Here is a 9,835-nt window from a genome sequence, read left to right as displayed (position 1 = left end):
ATCCAAATAAACGCTCAGATTCTATCTTATCTTTCAAAACAACAACTAAGTCAGTCTCTTTTCAAAATTCGCATGCTCATGCCCATCTGTGCTGATTCGGTTTGTTTTTAGTGTTTGATTTTTTTGTTTGTTTTGGTTTTTTGCATCTACCATCTTCTGCGGCTAAGACTGTGCTATAACCTCTTGCCATGGGTGGCCCCAATGAACCATGCTTCTGATACTCACACTCTTCTGCAGTCCCTTTGCTATAGTTTGGATTTCAAATGTTCCAGAAGGCCCATGAATTAAAAGTGGTGCTGTTGGGAGGTGGTAGGACCTCCCAACACACGAGAATCCAAACACACAAGACATGAGGCCCAGTGGGTGTATAGGTCATTGGGCGTACGCCCTTGGAAAATATAGTGCAGCACTGGCTCCTTCTTCTTCCTTTCTCTTTGCTCTTTAGCCATGAGGCGAGAAGCTTTGCTCTACCATGCACTTCCACCATGATGTTCATGCCTAAAAAATGAGGACAACCAATCACAGATTTGAGCCTATAAAGCAGTGAGCCAAAATAAGCCTTTTCTCTTTATAAATTATCTCATCTCTTTGTTGTAGTGATGGAAAGCTAATACATTCCTCCTCTTGAGACTGGTCCTGTGATTACTTTGACCAATACAAATTGGTGGAAAAGACATTCTGGGACTTCTGAACCCAAATACTGAGAAGGTCTGGAAGCTGCTTCTTTTGTATTTGGGGAAAGCTGGATACATTGTAAGAAGGCTGACCACCCTGTGACAAGCGGGATGATAGAAAGTCCAAGTGCGGCACAAGGAAGAGCCACAGGCACAGACAGATTCCTGACCAGCTCCACGTGACATGTCAGGCATGAAGGTAAAGAGATAACCTTAGACAGTCCACCCAGTAGATGCCACATGGAGCAGAGACAGCCATCCCTGCCAAGGCCCTCCCCAAATGAAAACTATGAGTAAATAAATCATTATTATGGTTTTAAGCCACTAGTTTTTGGATGATTTGTTACAAAGCCATTGAAAATCAAAACATCTCTCTCTACCAAGTCATTTCAACCACTTACTTCAAAACCTAGGTCAAATCACCTTCTCTGGAAATTTATTTTAAAAACTCAATACACATGATCTTAGTTTAGCATTTGATACTGAGTTTGGATTATGCAATCCTATGTTTGCTCTTTTTCAGTTTCATAAATTCTCCCAAACATTAAAAATAATAAGGGCTAATGTTCAGCATCATGGACCAGGCACTATGATTAGGAATAATATCCCCACTTTGCAGATAAGGGAACTGAGGCACAGAGAGATTAAGCACTCGTCCAAAGCTGGCTCTGTATAAGTACACTTCCAAAAGTGCTTGTCACTCTACTGCTTTAGTGACATGTGTATTCTGAACTTTGCATGCTAAAAAGGAAGCGGAGGTGGAGAAAACAGCATAGCACTTGTACTGTAGGGAAGAAGAAGGAAGAAGGAAAGAGATTAGAGTGAGACACAGAAACTTCAGAGTAAGGTCGGATAGACTTGGGGGCTTGGGGCATCTGTTGGGCTGGGTTTATGATTTATGGGCTTATGGTGGCATTTACACAAAGAGGGCCTCTACTTTGATTGAGGCGCATGGGAGATGACCTGCTGGGTTTTTAAAAATATTTTGTTTGTTTGTTTTTGTAATAACTCCATCTTGTTTGTACTAATTTGAATGGGTTTCTGTCCCTTATAGTTTAAAAAAAAAATCTGTCTAGGAATCCCTCCAAAAGATCCCATCTAGATGACCCAAGGAGATCATAAAATATATTTACTGGCTATGCAATTTTCTACTCAGGAAAACATAGGTTTCCTGACAGATTTTATGTTAGGAGAGAAATGAAAGACCATGCCAGGAAACATGAAGTTCTCAGGAAGTAATCTGGTTATAAACATATTTCCTTAATAGGATACAATTTGATTCTAACTCTCATTACCTTTTGACGAGAACAGTAAGACACTGGTTGTTGAGTCAACGATTCGTGAAGCTCTCTCAAATGTTCACAGCCCAGTGGGAAGCACACAGCAGATGCCATCATCCATCCTCATTTTACTGAGTTCTCAAAGGGTTTGGAGACATCTGAGATCACACAGGCAGGAGGAAGCTGGCCTGGTCTTCAGGTTCACAGGCCAGGGCTCTCTCTACCACTGCATATTCTGTCTTGTTGCCCTTTTTGCTCATGTGGGTGTCACAGGTTGATTTCTTTCTGGCCATACTGATACCCAGGTTCTGTTTCAGCCTTTCTGTGGCAAAGTGCTTTGAAGAGAGGAGTCTTTATGATATCATAGTCTGTTGGGGAGCTATTCAAAATAAAGTGATTATTCTAAAGTCATTTGCTTGCTTGTGATTTCTTTTTTTTTCTTTTTTTATTGGTTGCTCAAAACATTACAATGATCTTGACATATCATATATCATACATTTGATTCAAATGGGGTATGAATTCTTATTTTTACCACATGTACAGATTGCAGGATCACATTGGTTATACATCCACATTTATACATACTGCCTTACTAGTGTCTGTTGTATTCTGTATTCTGCTGCCTTTCCTATCCCCTTCCTATTCCCCCTCCCCTCCCCTCCCATCATCTCTCTCTACCCCATCTACTGTAACTCATTTATCTCTCTCTTGGCCAATTTACTTTTCTTTTTTGCTCTTTAATTTAATTTTATTTTATTAGCTACACATGACATTACAATGATCTTGGCAATTCATACATTTGAATCATTGGGGTATAATTTCTCATTTTTCTTGCCCATGATTTCTGATGACCAAGAGTTTCTGTGCTCTGAGGAGCATTCTAGCTTTGAAATATTTTATTGAACCCACTTTTACCAACATTACAAAGATCGCTTGAACTTCCCTTCCTCACAAAAGTGGTCCTATAATCAAAGTTTTTGGCACTCTTAGCTGTAGCAAAGCATTCAGATGGGACAACTGGGTGCTTTTTACTCACTTCCTATGGAGATTCTGAAACATTATTTCATAAACTCATGCCTGCCTACTCAAAGAGTGACAAGGTCCTATATTCCTTATGCTGCTACTGTCCACCCTCTCCCCAAACCAAGAGGCTTATTCAATTTTTCTTTCCTTTGGAAATTTTTTCAGATTTAAATTGTCATTGGAGAAGATGTACGCTTTATGAAGCTCCAGCAGAGATTTAAATTTGGAAAAAAAAAGTTCAAGAGGATTTCATAAATAGAAATAAGCGCTAATGGCAGTTCAAGTGGCACTCCAGCCTTCCTGGTTTGACATGGGAAGGTCAATGTGCCATTTTGCAAGGATTTTCTACTCAGCTCTTCCAGTCAGACATGCCATCCTCCAACCTCCCTTGCACCAAGCCGAGGGTTGGCTCTTACACAATCAGGCTGATGCCCCAGAGGCTGCAGGGAAAAGGGTCGCTGGGCTACCATTTGCACTCTGGATGTTGAATTGCTGCCTTGTGTCCTCTTTGCTGGATAAAAGCAAGGAGTGGCTCTCAAGTGCATAGCTTTCCATCTCACTAACAGAACAATCTATCTTCCATTTAATTGAGACACACATACCTGCTTATGGGATGACAGGGGAAATGGCTACACCCTGATGGTAACGTTTCTCAGCCCATTTCTCTGTTTTTGTCTTATTATTCTTTGATCTCAAATTGAAGGTAGGAAGTTGCCAAGACCTTCTGATCCAGTTCCCTCTTGGGAGGTTTTTTCAACAAGAATCCAGGAAATCTTTGGGTTTGATTTGCACAAATCCAGGAAAATCATAACACGACTTAGTGAATTGGTTTGAGTCAAAACAAGCCTTTCCAGAAGGGTCACCCTGGTGTATATTTATTTTCAAATGGGCCTAAGTCATTCCTTGACTGATAAATATGTCAAGACATGTCGCTTAGGGTTAGCATATCTGTGCTCTAATCTCAGGACCCAGATTATTTTCTCACCCCACCAAACTAAATCCATCAGAGTTGAACCCAGGCTCTCATTGGTCTCATTTTCTCGTGGGCCTCCTGGGCTTCCACCCACTCCTCTTTACACTGAGAGCCTGGGATAGATTGTGGTTAAATGTCAGGGTTTTGACTCTAGTGCTAACCGCTGGGATAATATCTGCATTTGCTGGACCTAACATATTAAAGGGACTATGCTTGGTCAATTTTTGGTTTGTTTGTTTTTAACCTCTGCACAATTGGTATTTGGGGACAAATAACTCTTTAATATGGGGAGAGTCCTGAGTGATATAGGATGTTAAGCAGCATCTTGGACCTGTCCACTAGATGCCAGGAGCCCTACTTCCACCCCCACATACTACAGACAGACCCTGACTTAAGATGGTTTGACTTATGATTTGACTTTATGCATTCAGTAAAAACCGTATTTCAAACTCTGAACTTGGATCTTTTCCCAGGCTAATGATAATGATGCAGAATGATACTCTCCAATGATGCTGGACAGCAGCAGTGAGCCACAGCTCCCAGTTAGCCACTCAATCAGGAGGGGAAGCAACCCATGTTCTACAATACTAGCTACTTACTACCTTTCCTAACCTACAATGTTCAGTAGGTTAAGTATATTGAATACATTTTTAAACTTATGATACTTTCAACTCATATGTTATTGAGATGTAATCCCATCATAAATCAAGGAGAATCTATAATATGTCAACAAAAAATGTCTTTAAACATCACAAAGGTCTCCTGTTGAGGACAAATTCTTCTAGACTGAAATTTGCTTTGCTTGGGATTCAGAGAAAAAGCCTACCAAACTGGCCACTTTTACATAGCTTTCATGACACTTCTCTGCTAAGGCCCAAATCTTGGCTTAAACAAAGCAACTCTGTTCATATAGTTTCATAACAAAAAATTGAGTGTTCACATACAACAGACTTTTAAGTAAATGTTTTGTACATTACTTAAATAAATCCTGACAATAACCCTTTGTGGTTAGTAGATTTGTGAATGATTCCCATTTAAAAAGAAAGCAACTGAGACTTGGCCAGGTAGATGACTTGCCCATCTGTGGTAACCCCGAGAGTCAGCGGCAGAGCCAGAATCACAGATGCATGTTCAACACCATCCTCTATACCACAACGCTCTCCTGTCCATTTTGTGCAGACTGTAAAATTGATCGGTTAGGATTCCTAACATCAGGCACAATCCAAACAGACTTTGTGGGTTTAATAATTTCTGAAAACTCTTTTGAATCTGCCTCCTTTCATTCCATATCTTTATAAACACCAGGGGAGAAATAATCATTTGAACAGTTAAATTGATTTAGGGCAGTAAAATCCACTTTTTTTTCTGTCTTGAAATTACATCAAATCATTTACCATTCTGAGTGGACTACAGTCCCTTGGGCGCCTCTGCCACCCCATGTCCCCCATGCTGTTCCTCAAGCCCCATTACCTGCCCTTATATTTTCCTTTTAATTTTCCAAACAAGACTGCATTTTATATTTCAGATATTACTCCAAGGGACAATAAGGAGGAACTCCACAGTCAACATGCACAAAAGGAAACCAAGTGAATCAAAAAGAGAAGTCTGTGAACAAGGAAAACTGAAAATACAAATATTTTCCAGACCCTTTGAAACGAAGGCTTGAAAAACCACAGTACTTTGTAAAATATCACATTTGATTGCTAGATTAAAAAAAAAGCTCTGGACATGATCTTTTGGTGCACCAAAGGGGTAAGAAGGAGGTTTTTACTGGTCTTAGAAACCGTACCCCAAGGTCAAGACCAGGGCTTTTCTGATGTGGTAAAAAAGTATTAACAGAAACTTTTTTAACATTAATTTTTCCTGTTTTTCTTCATGTAGCAGGAGACTGTGGATTTCTGAGTCTGGAGTCTCCTGTCCGTCAGCAACTGAGCCCGGGTTCAGGGTCAGGGGGCTGACATTTAGACTCTCATGATGAAGCAAGGAAAAGATCATCTATAGGAGACCAACCTGCCCTGTAGCTGTCTTTGATGGGGTTGGAACACTCTACACCAAAACATGGCACCAGAGCATGTGAGAGAAAAGAGTAGAAGCAGGAAGCTCACTCTTCTCTTACCTCTCCCTCGCCCTTGGCTCCTGAAGCACATCCTAAAACCTTCATTCAAGATATGCCCTCCTATCCCCAAGGAAAGGAACATCCTCATCTCTGAAGACAAGCAGCATGGAGAAGCCAAACACACAGACCTTGCTAAATTCCGCAGTTCATCAGCTGTACACCAAACCCCTGTTGTCCAATCATCCTGCTCCACAACTCTCCACCTCCTCCTCAAACCTAGCATAAAAATACACAGCTTTCCTTCTTTCTTTGGGTCTTTATTCCTGAATGTTTCTGTGTCACACAAAACTTATATCAGCTCAATCTGTATGCTTTTCTCTTGTTAATCTGTCTTTTGTCATAGGAGCCTCAGCCATGAACCTGAGATGGAAAAGAAAGACATTTGTCCTCCCCTATACCTGTCAGAGGCACTGCAGGTGTGCTGCAGACCTTATCAATCCCATTTTCTGGGGATTCATCTATGATCCCCATTAGAACCAACAGAGAGACTAGATGTGAATTGTTCATATGAAAAATAAGATTAGAATGTGAAATTACATGTAAAATTTGAAAGCAGCATATTAATGACAGTTTTTACCATAATTCTCTCTGTTCTCTTTCCAAACCAGGGACTACTTATAATCCTGTACTGCATGAAGAAGGTACAGTACTAACTACTTACTACCTTTCCTAAAAGAAAAACATGGCCTGAAACCTTCTCCTGTTCCCACTTTTCTCTTCTCTTATCTCATAAAATAATGAGCAAAGAATTTTTTGGAAAGAGGAGTATAAACATTTTAATATGCTTATGTTTAGATAGAGTTTGGTGTTTTCCAAACTGCAGATTCCAACCCTTTAGAGATCAGTAAAATCAGTTGGGTAGGTTGCAAACAGCCCTTTAAAGCAAATACACACAAATAAAACGAGGATCTAACAGCAGGTCTGATTTGAAGTTTTGTGAGGTGTATCCAGGAAGGTCACCCTCGAGTCTTGTCTGGAAGGGGACCTAAATCTAATTTCCATTTCAAGAACTCGTTAATCCATTTGTGAACAAACCTTTCCCTACCAACCTAATGAATTTACCTATTAAATGCGACACAGACCACAGCCTTCTTCCCCAGCATGTGCACATGCGGATAACAAGTTTAGAGCAGTTTTTTTCTAATATGGGTGCTCTATAAAAAGGCACCAGTAGTCATATATTTGAGAAACACTTTATTCCTCGTCCTCTTTTGTAGATGCCCAGTGCATATTAGTCTATGAAAGAACACAGGCAATAGATGAGTTTAATTTGGTTCAACTTAACAGGTCTCAAATATATTTGACCTAGAAACCTTTTTTTAAAAAAAATTCTTACTTGTTATATATAACAGCAGAATGCACTACAGTTCATATTACACATATAGAGCACAATTTTTCATCTCTAGTTGTATACAAAGTATATTCACACCATTAGTGTCTTTATAGATGTACTTGATGTCCATCTCATTCTACCATCTTTCCTACCCCCATGCTTCCTCCCTTCCCCTCCCACCCCTCTGCCCCATCTAGAGTTCATCTAATCCTCCCATGCTCCCCCTCTCAACCCCACTATGAATCAGTCTCTGTACATCTGAGAAAAAATTCAGCATTTGTTTTTTTTTGGATTGGCTAACTTCACTTAGCATTATGCTAGAAATCCTTTGTTAAGTAAACTTTATCAGCAGTTCCACTACCCTTGACCCAGGCTTTAGCCTGACACCTCCTTCTTCAGGCTCCTCACAGCTTGCCCTGGGACTGCTGTTACACAATGCACAGTCTTCACTCAATAGCACATAGTAGATCCTTCCAGCTTCCTGTTGGAGAAGGAAGTAAGGTTTATCAATTCCCTACTCCATGCCTTGAGAAACTTCAGCCTGGGAAACCCAATCGTCACATTCTCTTCTCAGCCTTTATTTAGAAAAGAGGATTTCCTAGTCTAGGTTGATTTCTGCAACTACTGTTTGTAGCATTAAGTTGGATTCAATCTCGTGGCTGGTCAGTTGATCACTGTGGATGAAGTCTGTTTGTTGGTTTTTATTTTATATCCCTTTTTCTCTCTGATCACATGGTATGGCACTAAGAAGCATAACAGAGCACCTGTCTGTGTGTGCACAATGAACTCAAGAGCTCAAGCCCTGGTTTTTTTCTATGTTCAAATAAGAGATGGGCCATGCTGGCCAGGACACGTGGACTGTCCTTGGAGTTCATTAACAAATGAATCTATGTCATTGCCAAGTAGACAACACTCCAGGCTGTCTGTTAGAACCAGGTGCTGAGAGAAGAAATGTTTAATTTTTCCATGTGGCAAGGACTCTGTCAGATAATGGGGCCAACCCAACTAAGTCTGTTTGCACAGTTAAACCCTAGGTCTAGATCTTCCTTTTGCCTCAGGATTGTCTGGTATCTGGCTGGAAGCTGGTGCCTATGCAGATTCCTCCCTTTGACCCCCACCTCCTGGTGGACACCTGGTTCTAGTTCCCTCCAGAGTCAGATGGTTCGACTATTTGAAAGCTGCTCTTTCAACAAACTTTTTGTGCTTCAGAAATGAATCCTGCTTTCCAGAGCCTGGGCTGGGCAGGATTCTCCCTGTATTGACTACAGCAGTTGTATTTTGTACCCAATAAGAGCCAAAGGGACACACCCACTGGCTCAGAGCCACCTTTGGCCTTGAGGGAGAATTGCCCCCCAGGGCCAAAGTAAGTGGTGTCCTAATTGAGCTGCTTCTCCCCTCAGCATGCTCCCAACCCTGCCCCCAATTCTCATCTTCTGTTTTAATTTCTACTTATTTTCTTCCCATATATGTAAGCAGCTTCAACCAATCCAGATGTGTTGTTTTTTAACTGATAGGCTCTAATCATCATGTCACCAAATTCTGAATGTCCCTGCAAAACAAGGCTCGACCCTCTCAAAGTTTCATTTGTTTATGTTGCCCATTAATGACTGATTCTGCATACTAGAAAGATCTAGGCTCTATGTACCTGACTATGTCATAACAATGGCACAGTCTTTGTCCTTGTACTTGGGTGCTTATGAGGGAGATAGATAATAAACAAACCAGGCAAAATATGTAGAATGTTCGTGACAAATGCCCAGGAGAGAAAACAGCACAAAGTGTGGCAGGAAGTATGGCCATGGTGGCTGAGATCCTGGATGGGGTGACCAGAAAGGATTCTCTGACAAGTGGGTATTTGTGCTAAGCCCTTAGAGCTATGGGAGAGGCACATTCCAGATGATGGGGTTCAGGACATACTACCTCAAAATATGGGGGCATGTTGGCATTCCAGAAAAGAGAAGAAGCATTTAGGTCAGCTTACCTTCCCCCAACTCCCTTGCAGCATGTCCTAAAACCTAGGAAGGATTTTCTGGTCTTCCCCTGAAGTAGGTCCCAAGACCCTCATTTAAGAGGTACACCCTATACCCAAAGGAAAGGAACACCCGTATCTCTGAAGAAACAGAGACACTGAGAGCAATCTAGACAAAGAAGCCTAGCTAAGTGACCATAAGGCCATTATCATTACACTATACATTGGCCATTCATACTTCACCATGACTACCCACTTCTTCATCAAGCCTAGCACACAAAAAATACCCATTCCTTCAGGTCTTCATTTCCTAACAAAGGCTCCCATGTCATGTAAAACTTGTGTTAAGTACAATTTTATGCTTTTCTCTTATTAATATTTCTTTTGTTATAGGAACCTCTGCCATGAACTTAAGATACACAGGCCAAAGGAAAGATACACAGGCCAAAGGAAAGATACACAGGCCA

Source organism: Marmota monax, unplaced genomic scaffold (assembly GCF_021218885.2).
Source record: "Marmota monax isolate L192 unplaced genomic scaffold, Marmota_monax_Labrador192_F-V1.1 WCK01_AAM20220418_F8-fsc00013, whole genome shotgun sequence".
In the NCBI taxonomy this organism is placed as follows: Eukaryota; Metazoa; Chordata; class Mammalia; order Rodentia; family Sciuridae; genus Marmota; species Marmota monax.
Note: the sequence above shows the minus strand (reverse complement) of the source record.